We start from the raw sequence: 10,000 nt of genomic DNA on the forward strand, positions 1-10,000 counted from the left end.
CCTACACCTCCCCCTCTGTTCTCCCTCTCCTCTCCTCTCCTCTCCTCTCCTCTCCTCTCCTCCTAACTATTGAAAATGTGTCCCTTTCCCCGCTGCTCTCGTCCTTCCTGCTGTGCAACAACACCATTGATTTATTCCTTTTTACTAACTCTGGACTCTGATGGTTTTTCTGCTATAATGAACATTTCATGGCTAAAAAAAAACAAAACAGCGAGCGCTGCTCTGCTCATTGATCAGCGGTGTTTACCGGTGGAGAGAGACGATATATAGAAAATAACCCAAGAAGAATAAAAACAAATGAACGAGGAGCTGCAGACAACAAAAACAAGTCCATCATGGAGATCCAGATTCCTCTCAGACAGGAAACAGGAAATAGCCAGGTAAGGCTGTGCCTCAGTGGGAGAGTTAGTTGTCTCTCAACCGGACGGTCTGGGGTTTGATCCCCAGCTCCAGTGAATCCAAATCACAATCAAAAGTATCCAACTAGTTCAGCAGAAAGGCAAAAAAAACATAAAAGGTCAAAATAATAAATCAGAAAACACACTTGTTACGCTGGAATGTTGTTACAAAGGAAGAGGAAGTTGAACAGAAGGAGGGAAACACTGACGTCCTTTCTGAAAAGCCTCAGGTCGGTATGGAGTGCAGACTTTTCAGTCGTCTGAACCCTTGTGGTCATTTTTTGGGTCCACCTCAGTAGACTGAACATTTCAGCATGGATATTAACTTCCAGGTTTTGTGCAGTATGGTTTGGATGCATCCTTTCCAAATCAAAACAAACGAGGATGGATACGACATTTTTCAAATGTTAAGTTGTTTAATTGTTTTGTATTATTTACTGAGCCATCATGCAGATCACATCTGAGCAGTAGGTCCTAGCAGGATACAAGCGAGGAGAGAAGGGACGGTCTACTGTGGAGGCACTTTGCAATTCAGAAGCACCCAGAGACTAAATACACAAGGGGAGTGTAGACGACGAGGCACAGGTGAGACACATCAGGTAATCACAGACGCAGGAGATACAGGCGGGAGGGCAGGAAGCAAAAGCATCTGAAACGTGACGCAGGGTAAGTGTCACAGTAAAGAGGAGACACAAGACAACTACACTATCCTGGACATGTGACATCACCTGAGGTGTGAAAGTGGAGCCAGTGGGAACTGCCTCAAGGTTTGGCCTGTTGTCTGATGAATGTGTCCTGAAATCTTAATCAGTCATGAATCACATACGGCAGATTCTTCTTCGGGTTCTTTGACTTTATATTTTCTGTGAATGAGCTCAGATGAAGCCGCGTGGGCGCTCAGTTTTGTTTTTGTTCTCACAGAGTCCAGGTCCATTCTCTGTCTGTGCGTTCCTCAGCGACAGGCGCTGTTATGTGAGTGGAGTAAAAAATCTGCAGCGTGTTGGCGGCGTCTGCAGGGAGAGACGCGCGCGCATGTGTGTGTGTGTGTGTGTGTGTGTGTGTGTGTGTGTGTGTGTCCGAGGTGGACTGGGATTCAGTTCAAGACGCTGCGGTTTGCTTGATAGTGTTGTGTTTAGCCAGATGCTTCTGTCTCTTCCACTTTGGTTTTATTTCTGGACTGCTGGCTTGTTGGTTTTCCGTCCTACCAGGCGGTTAATTGCATTCACCTGGCGTCCCCGCTGTAAACCGGCCGCTGATGAGACGGCTGAAGAGAGCGAGGCAGCTCCACGTGTAGAGATCGAGGAAAGCCAGTCTCTTCCTCCTCCTCTTCTTCAGGATACACACAAGAAAATAAAGACCGATGATTCATTCTGATACTCAGCTCAAGTTCCCACTGAATCCTTAAAAAGTATCGCCTCGGCTCAGATATCCAAAAAAAGTGATCTGATGGTATTACTGCTTCTTGATTGGTAGGCTTAGTTCCTGTTTGCTCGTGTGTGTTTTCCAGGCCTTTGTGTAGCATGTTCCAAAACAAAGTCTATTTCTTCACCTTCTTCTACTAAAATGTATGACGGGGTAGAAACAATTAGAGGTCTGCTCCTCGACCAGAGCCCTCCAGAACCCGAGGCCCGACCTCCAGCTAGGGCTGGGCAGGGCTTTGTTTTAAAACACAATACTCGGGCTCGTGTCACACCGGCCTCTGTGATTTATTGTTTATTCTTTGGCTGCTCTAAAGTCCAGCCTGCTTTCTGCAGCACTGATCCAAGTCTATGTGACCCCCCCCCCCATCACTCTGTCATGAGCTGTCAATCAGGCCGTACACATTGACGCACACAAAACACAAAACTCAAGCTGAGCGGACAGGGAAGTCGTACGTATTTGCAAAGTATCAGAAGGGGAAAGACGGAGGCCAGGTCGGAAACCAGCCGGAGGGTCGGACACACTCACAATGATAGATCACCGCTTAGGAGCGCCAAACAGCCCGGGAGACGAGGTGTGTCTCTGCTGCGGTGTCCCTTTAAGTGTTGGAATCTGTGTTCATAGGGATCCATACGTTTTCTTATATAACAGCCTACATGTGAAGTTAAAACTTCAGTTATGAAAGCCAACTTTTTAAACAAAAAGTCGTGTTTCAGTCGGACTCAGGCCCATAAATACAGTTATTAAGACGGATTGGTCGGGGTCAGAGGGAACGTGCACGGGCCGTGTTGGTTCCGGCTGGATTTTTGGGGTCTCCAGCTCATCAGGGACTTTGTTTTTGTAAGGGTTTTAGCGCCCCCTTTGGACAAAGCGTGTAGTATGAAATCCCATTTAGAGCACATGTAAACCAGATTTGGTAAACTTTAAAAGTCTGGGTCAGGATCCGGTCTGGATAGGATGAGGTAATCTAAAAAGTGGACAAACATACTTTGAGTTAGCTGATATCTGTACACAAATCTGGATAATCGCCCGCTGCAGCTGCTGAGGAGGCCTCGTGGATCGGTTTTAGCTGCGCCTGTTCAGTCGGAGCCTTCCCTGTTTGTGTTTTAATAGGAGAAGAAGGAAAGCAGCAGAGTCGGTCCTGGATGAGTCTCCTTTATTCTGGCGTCCTGGCTCAGCGGTCAGAGCTGACTGACAGCAGTTTGGGTGGAAGAGTTTCAATTAGCGTCTCCCCGAGGAGGACAGAGACCGCTCATCTGCAGCGCCGAGCCCAGAAAACCTGCCCACCCACGTTCATCTCTCCAGGTCTGAAACGAAGAAGACTTTTGTGCTTTACTCTTCATCTCCACATCGGGTTTCTGTGCCAAGCTGCTCCCCCCCCGTAGCTGTTGATGCTTTTTAAACTTTGGAAGATTTCCAAAAGGCATTGTTATATATGTGTTTCTTTCTCTTTACATTTTTGCAAGGCACGCTTTGTCAGGAAAAGAAAGGAAATTGACGAGGTATCTTTGACTGCCCTCGTCCATACGTAGAATTTGTAGAATTTGTAGCGCCAGCTTTCTCTCCATACTGAGTGTTTCTTCAACAGTCTTCTGGGCAGAAAAATATAAAAATATACAATCATACAAACCAGGAATATACTATACAGCATTAATGTGCTTGATGTAATTTCTGCATTACAAATATGAATTATTTTTTCTTGTGATTTCATGTTCGGCTGTAATCGTGGTTTAAAAATCATTAAACCACGATTGGTAGAGTCAATCATCAGTTGGTAGAGTCGGTCGTTTCTCAATCAGAAAGTCGAGGGTTTGATCCCCAGCTCCTGCAGCCACATGTATAACGTGTCCTTGATCAAGACACTTAATCCTGAGTACTGCTTTGTCTGCCGCGTATGAATGTTCATTTTTGGGCATTCTTGCCTTTATTGGAGAGGACAACTGAAGAGAGACAGGAAATGAGTGAGAGCGGGGGATGACCTGCAGCAAAGGGCAAAGGTCAGATTTGAACCCATGGACCGCTGGACTGAAGTCTGCCCCCGGGATGAGTTGCCTCTGATCGTCACTTCACATAGCAGCCTCTTCCATCAGTGTGTGCAATCTTGTAAACCCGCGAGTACAGTTGTCAGAAACGGACCCAGTGGGACAGGAAGTGATCATAGACATAAAGATAGAGCTCCAGCGGTTGCTTTTGAGGAGCGGGAAAAATGTCAGAAAAATGAAGGTAAAGCCTCCTACTTGATTTAATCGGCTGCTTTGGCCAAAAGTGACATTAACTATGTGAGTGCTGCAGCTCTGTGTGTTGAACTGAAAAGTTTTTTAACATTTATACGCGCGCGCAAAAGCAGCTAGAAAAACGGCAGTACCAGCGGAATATTAAGGTTCTGTGGAGCGATCGGGTCCGAGGGAGGGAACACGGGATGAATGAATGAAAGAGCTGAAGAGGCAGAGAGTGCGGAGGAAGGAGCTGAAGGAGTGTCAGGATCATTTGAGTGTTGTTTTTCCCTCCCATCATCCATCGCTCTGAGTGCGCTGTCATGATGGCGTGCTGTCGGTGACACCACCTGCAGGTCGGATTAGAGAGGCCTCCCTCCACCTGCAGCACGCCGCGCTGTGTGTTTGGATTTAATGCCTGCTAAGTGTGATGTATAGCGTGGGCACGTGTGTGTGTGTGTGTGTGTGTGTGTGTGTGTGTGTGTGTGTGTGTGTGTGTGTGTGTGTGTGTGTGTGTGTGTGTGTGTGTGTGTGTGTGTGTGTGTGTGTGAGTAGGTGTTATGGAATAAGGGAGCAGATGGAGGCAGATGGCGACTCCTACTGCTGCAGTAAAATGGCATCTCATTACAGCTCTGCCATTTTAATCTGTGACCAATAAAGAAAATATAAAATTAAATAAATTTAGAGAAATAAAGCGGGGGTGCTGGAGGAACAGGTGGTGGTGGAGGGGCGATGACGAGTGAACGGGAAGCAGACTGAACATGGAGAGGAGGCAGCTTTGGAAAGCGTTCAGGGCTTTCTACGATATCGACGTCCAAACAGCGTGGAGTGGAAGTTTATTTTTACACACATTTCAAAGTTTATCACAATCAAACATTAAAGGCGTCATGTTATTAAATGTGCTGATGACGGGGAGCTGGTGGTGCAGTGGTTAGTGTGTGTGCCCCATGTATGGAGGCCATAGTCTTCCAAGTGGGTGGCCCGGGTTCAAATCCAGCCTGTGGCTCTCTCTCTCCACTGTCCTATCTCTCAATTAAAGGCAACAAAAACCCAAAAATAAATCTTTAAAAAAAAAAAAGAAATGTGCTGATGACTGTGTGATCGCTCTCTAAAGGCCCTGACACACCAAGGAGATCATCAGTCCTAGTTGGACCGTCGGTGAGCGGTCGTTGCCCTAGTTTTTGAGGTGTGTCCGGCTCAGTCACTACCCGTCCGCCTTTTTCCGGTGGTCGGTGAGATGAATCACTCTGATTGGCTGTTGGGAGGTTTCATTTATCTCCAGCTCTCGTCACAGGTTCATTAAAGCCCCTTGAGCATGCCGCTCCATGTATCCAGTATCCATGCTTTCACCCATTAGTGCGGTTTCTCCTCCACCTCTTCTTTTCTTTTTCCACTAAAAAACCAAGGGCTGACAACGCATGCATGCGCAGAACGTACGTGGTGGTTGGCCGTCGGCTGTAGTCTTGGCAGTGTGTTCAAGTGCAACTTTTTGGCCAAGACAAGAGATGACGTGAGGCTTCTGCTTGGTGTGTCAGGGCCTTTAAATGCACAGTATGGAGATTCCACCACCAGGAGGCTCTCAATCAAAACAACAGGAAAAGATGACTTCCAGGCTGGCGGGGGAATCATGGGACTGATTCTCTCTGCTACTCCCACCTCAGCTCAGATGAAAACAAACTCAGATTTGGTCTCTCAACCGAAAGGTCGTGTGTTAGAGTCCCAGCTCCTGCAGCAACATATCTGAAATGTCCTTGGGCAAGACACTTCACCCCAAGTTGCTCCCACTGCTTTGTCAAAGGTGTAAAGTAAAGTCTTTACCATCAGTGTGTGAATGTGTAGGTGTGATCTGTGGTGTAAAAGTGCCTTCAGTAGTCAGAAAACTAGAAAAGAATGAAACAAGCTCAAGTCCATTCACCATTTCATCAATCCTCTTTGTCCACAGGGTGCGCCACAATTGACACAAACCAGAGGTTCCTTACAGGAGCTTTAAAATGTCACGTTGTACTGTAAGAGACAAACAACCTGACGAGCGCACATTTGGAGGAAGTCGGAGTACCCGGAGAGAACCCACAGATGCACGGGGAGAACATGCAAACTCCACACAGAGAGGCTCCTGTCAGACGGGGATTCAAACCAGGAACCTTAACCACTGCACCACCATACAGCCCAATTTATAATTCTACCCTGTGAAAATGAACCCTTACATTTCTCTCCTCATGGTGTAAAATGGAGCAACCATGCTGGAGTTTGTTTCTATAATCCTGTTTAAACTGATTAAATGAAAATACTATAAGAGCATCAGAGTTTTATGCAACAGAAAGTGAAGGCGTCTGTCGGCTGTGTCATCACATCGTACGCTCGTTGTTGATGACAGCTCATCACGTAACGTGCAGCATGTGAGAGCAGATGGTAACCCAAATCTGCCTATGGTAGATTTTAGTTTGGATAATCCTTTTCAAAATTATTCCAAAAGTTAAAAAAACACTTCACAGTTATAGCATGACCTACAAACAAGACACCATCTTTAGTTAAACAGACTTTAGGGATTTAAATAGTTTGAAGATACAAAGTAGAAACATCAGGTGTTGAAAAATGAAGTCGATGCTTCAGTGCAAAATCCTGCAGTTCCTCAAGTGTCCACTAGAGGCTGGCTGCAGAAGCACAGGAAGTCACATACACACCCATTCCAAAAAAAAAAGAGATTAACATGTTTACAGCCTGGTTCAAAAAAACAAATAGGTGTGATTAGCTCATGTCTCGATAAACACACACTGTACGAGGGGGGTGAATGTTTTGATGACTCATCAGTTTTGATTTGATGAAGGATAAGAGTTATTCACAATAATGAGTGTAGCTGACAGGTGGGCGCGGTGTAACAGTTTGTCAGGAGGTTTAAAACCCGCCTCAGCTCCAGCTCTCAGCCTGTCGTTAGGTTGACTGAAAGTTAGGCAGAGACAGCATTTCCAGCACGGAGACCGCCATCGATGGGACTCCAGCGCCCCTTAGACGGTCCGTGCATTATAATGGTTGATTAGCTCACATACATTTTACCTTCTGTGTTAAAGTGCTAAACAATTGATCTTAAAAAAGCTGTTTTTCTAAAGTTCTTTACCCCGTTCCATGCTCCGCTGTAGTAAAAAAAAAAAAAAAACTTTGTAACATCTTTGTCAAAGTTTCCTTCCTGGTTGACCTTCTCGTCTGACGTCAGGGGGTTTAAAGCAGCTCCCCGGGCCTCCCCATCACGCAGTAATGGAGGTCGGAGCAGACTGCAGCCGTCCTCTCAGGTCTTTATTACAGCTTCACTTTGGCGAGTCACACCTGAGTAAACCGTTCACCTCCGCTGCTCTGCCAGCTCAGGAAATGTCACCGTGCCACCGCTGAGAGCACACACACACACACACACACACACACACACACACACACACACAGAGTCCACACACACACTTAGAGCTCTGACTTTTCTGGGGGACGGATCAGGGAGCAGATAAGCAAAGCAAGAAAGTGCTTCTGTTAATGGAATAAAAGGAGAATATTGGCAAACTGTCATCGGTGTGAAAAAGTGTCCCCTGATGAAGCAGCTGTGGGTTCTGAAGCTTCACACTGGAGCATTCTTCTTTCTCACTTTACCCCTTTCAGCTTTCCTCCTCTTTGTCTCCTGACTTACGAGAGACGAGGAGGAGCTCAGCCAGAGGAGGACACAGTCCGAAGGAGAAGAAAAGAGAGAAAGATCTGACTCAACACATTCATTGAAATGTTCTGAAACTCTTCTGTTATTCATGAAACCATGTCGACTTTGGTTTTAAACTTTTTTTTTAAAGAAATAGTGTTGGAGCTTTGGTTACATTTTTGTTCCCTTAAAGAGGACATATTATCCCCCTTCTCCACCTTTTCAAACAGTCCCCCTGTAGTATGAATTAAACATCTGTGCTGTGCTTTGGTCAAAATATAACATGAATCAAGCACGAGAGGAGGTTTGTGACCCTGTATAAACCAGCTCTCTCAGAACGCTCCATTTTGGTGTGTGTGTCTCTTTAAATGCAATGACCCCCCCCTGAGTTTTCCCCGTAGACATCACTCCTCTGTAGAGAGAAAAAAATGGCGGAGCTGTGTAAAAGTTTTGCTCTAGGCTGGGGGTGGAGATATCAGGGGAGGGAGGGGATTTTTTTTTTTTTTTATTATTTTTTTTTTTACCAGAATCCCACTGTGACATCGCAAGGAGAGCAAATTTGAAACGGAGCATTTTTCTCTGTGTTGTAAGATTTATGCAGACCACAAACAAAGGACTGGATGGATTTATATCACATTTTGAGGGTCAGTAGACACTCAGGTTACCTAAATATATGTTCACAAACACTGAAGAAGAGGATTTTTCATAATATGTCCCCTTTAATTGATTGATTTAAGCCACAATGTTAAGCTGGGCAGTTGGGTGGTGTGGCTGAGGCGCTGGAGCTCGGAGATGGAAGGTGCTGGAAGGGGGGAAAACACAACCCAGGGTGAAGAGCAGGTGTGTGTACCGGGAGCTCCAGCACCAGGAGGTCTCCCCAAGCACCTGAAAACACAGAGAAACCACAACAGCAGCACAGGGAAAAATGACCACACATGCAATCCCAAAAACGCTTTAAATCTGATTCTTATGTATCCGTCCATCCATTTTCTTCCGCTTGTCTGAGGTCGGGTCGCGGTGGCAGCAGGCAAAGTAGGTCAACCCAGACTTCCCTCTCCTCAAAGACATTTTTCAGCTCCTCCTGGGGGACTCTGAGGTGTTCCCAGGCCAGATGGGATATATAATCCCTCCAGCAAGCTCTTGGTTTAACCGCGGGTCTCCTCCCAGTTGGGCATGCTCGGAAAACCTCCAAAGAGAGGAAAATGATGCCCAAACCACCTCAACATTGTTCCTTTTCAATATGAAGGAGTGACGGCTCTACTCCAAACTCCACCTGTCTGAGCTCCTCTTTAAGGCTGAGCCCAGACAGCTGCTTGTATCGGTCTCTACTCACAACCCAATGACCAGAGGTGAGGGTTGGAACAAAGATCAACCGGTACATCGAGAGCTTTTCCTTCATGCTCCGCTCCCTCTTCACCACAACGGTTTGGTACAGCGCCCGCATTACTTAGGAACATAGACATAGGAACTGCACATTTCGGCACTGCCGTGTTAGCTTCATTTCTCTTCCCATGGCGATGCTGCTTGGTTTAAATGTCAAACTACTTCACGTTTGGGAAACACATTGCCTAAATTTTTGTTACAATAAAACAAAAAAAAATCACATTTCATATTTGGTTCCACAAACTTTCTGGCCTCCAGTAGTAGAGAACGACTGATTCCTGTGTGCAGCCGTCATTCCTGCTCTGGTTGGAGACTCTGGGATTAGTTGATATGCGATCATGCAATCACGGAGGAGAGGATTTTGTGTTGTTCTGGATGCCAGAGGCAGCTGGAGCTAAGATTTCACAGCTCTCCCTGCAGACCGGCTCATGAACAAAAACACTGTAGCGCTGTTTTCTCCAGCTTCTTTTTCTTTTTTTTTTCTTTTTGACTTCTTCATGTCAGACATCTTTGTGCTGCTCGTTGTTGGAGTGAATATTGTCCTGTGGTGACTTTGGTAGACTTACTGTCATAGTAAGCCAAATAAATCTACTAGATTTCAACAGGAACACAAAGGAGAAATCCTTCCTGCATCTATCTCCCTCTATCCCATTTTTCTTATAACAAATAACAAATAAAATACCTTTTTTTTTGTAAAGCGTCACGAGATAACATTTGTTAGGAATTGGTACTAATCAAATAATGATTGATTGATTGATGATAGTTTATATGCTAACCTGTTGTGTTTGGTGAAGTTACTGCTGTTGCTACTGTCGCCTGTAGGTGGCGCTGGTCTCTTTCTAATTTAAAGTGTAGATTGTGTTTCTTCAGAGTCAGTAAGTTCCTGTCGGTGCCGATGTATCGGGGATAATTTTCCCTCT

The sequence above is a fragment of the Labrus bergylta genome, chromosome 3, assembly GCF_963930695.1.
Source record: "Labrus bergylta chromosome 3, fLabBer1.1, whole genome shotgun sequence".
Classification (NCBI taxonomy): Eukaryota; Metazoa; Chordata; class Actinopteri; order Labriformes; family Labridae; genus Labrus; species Labrus bergylta.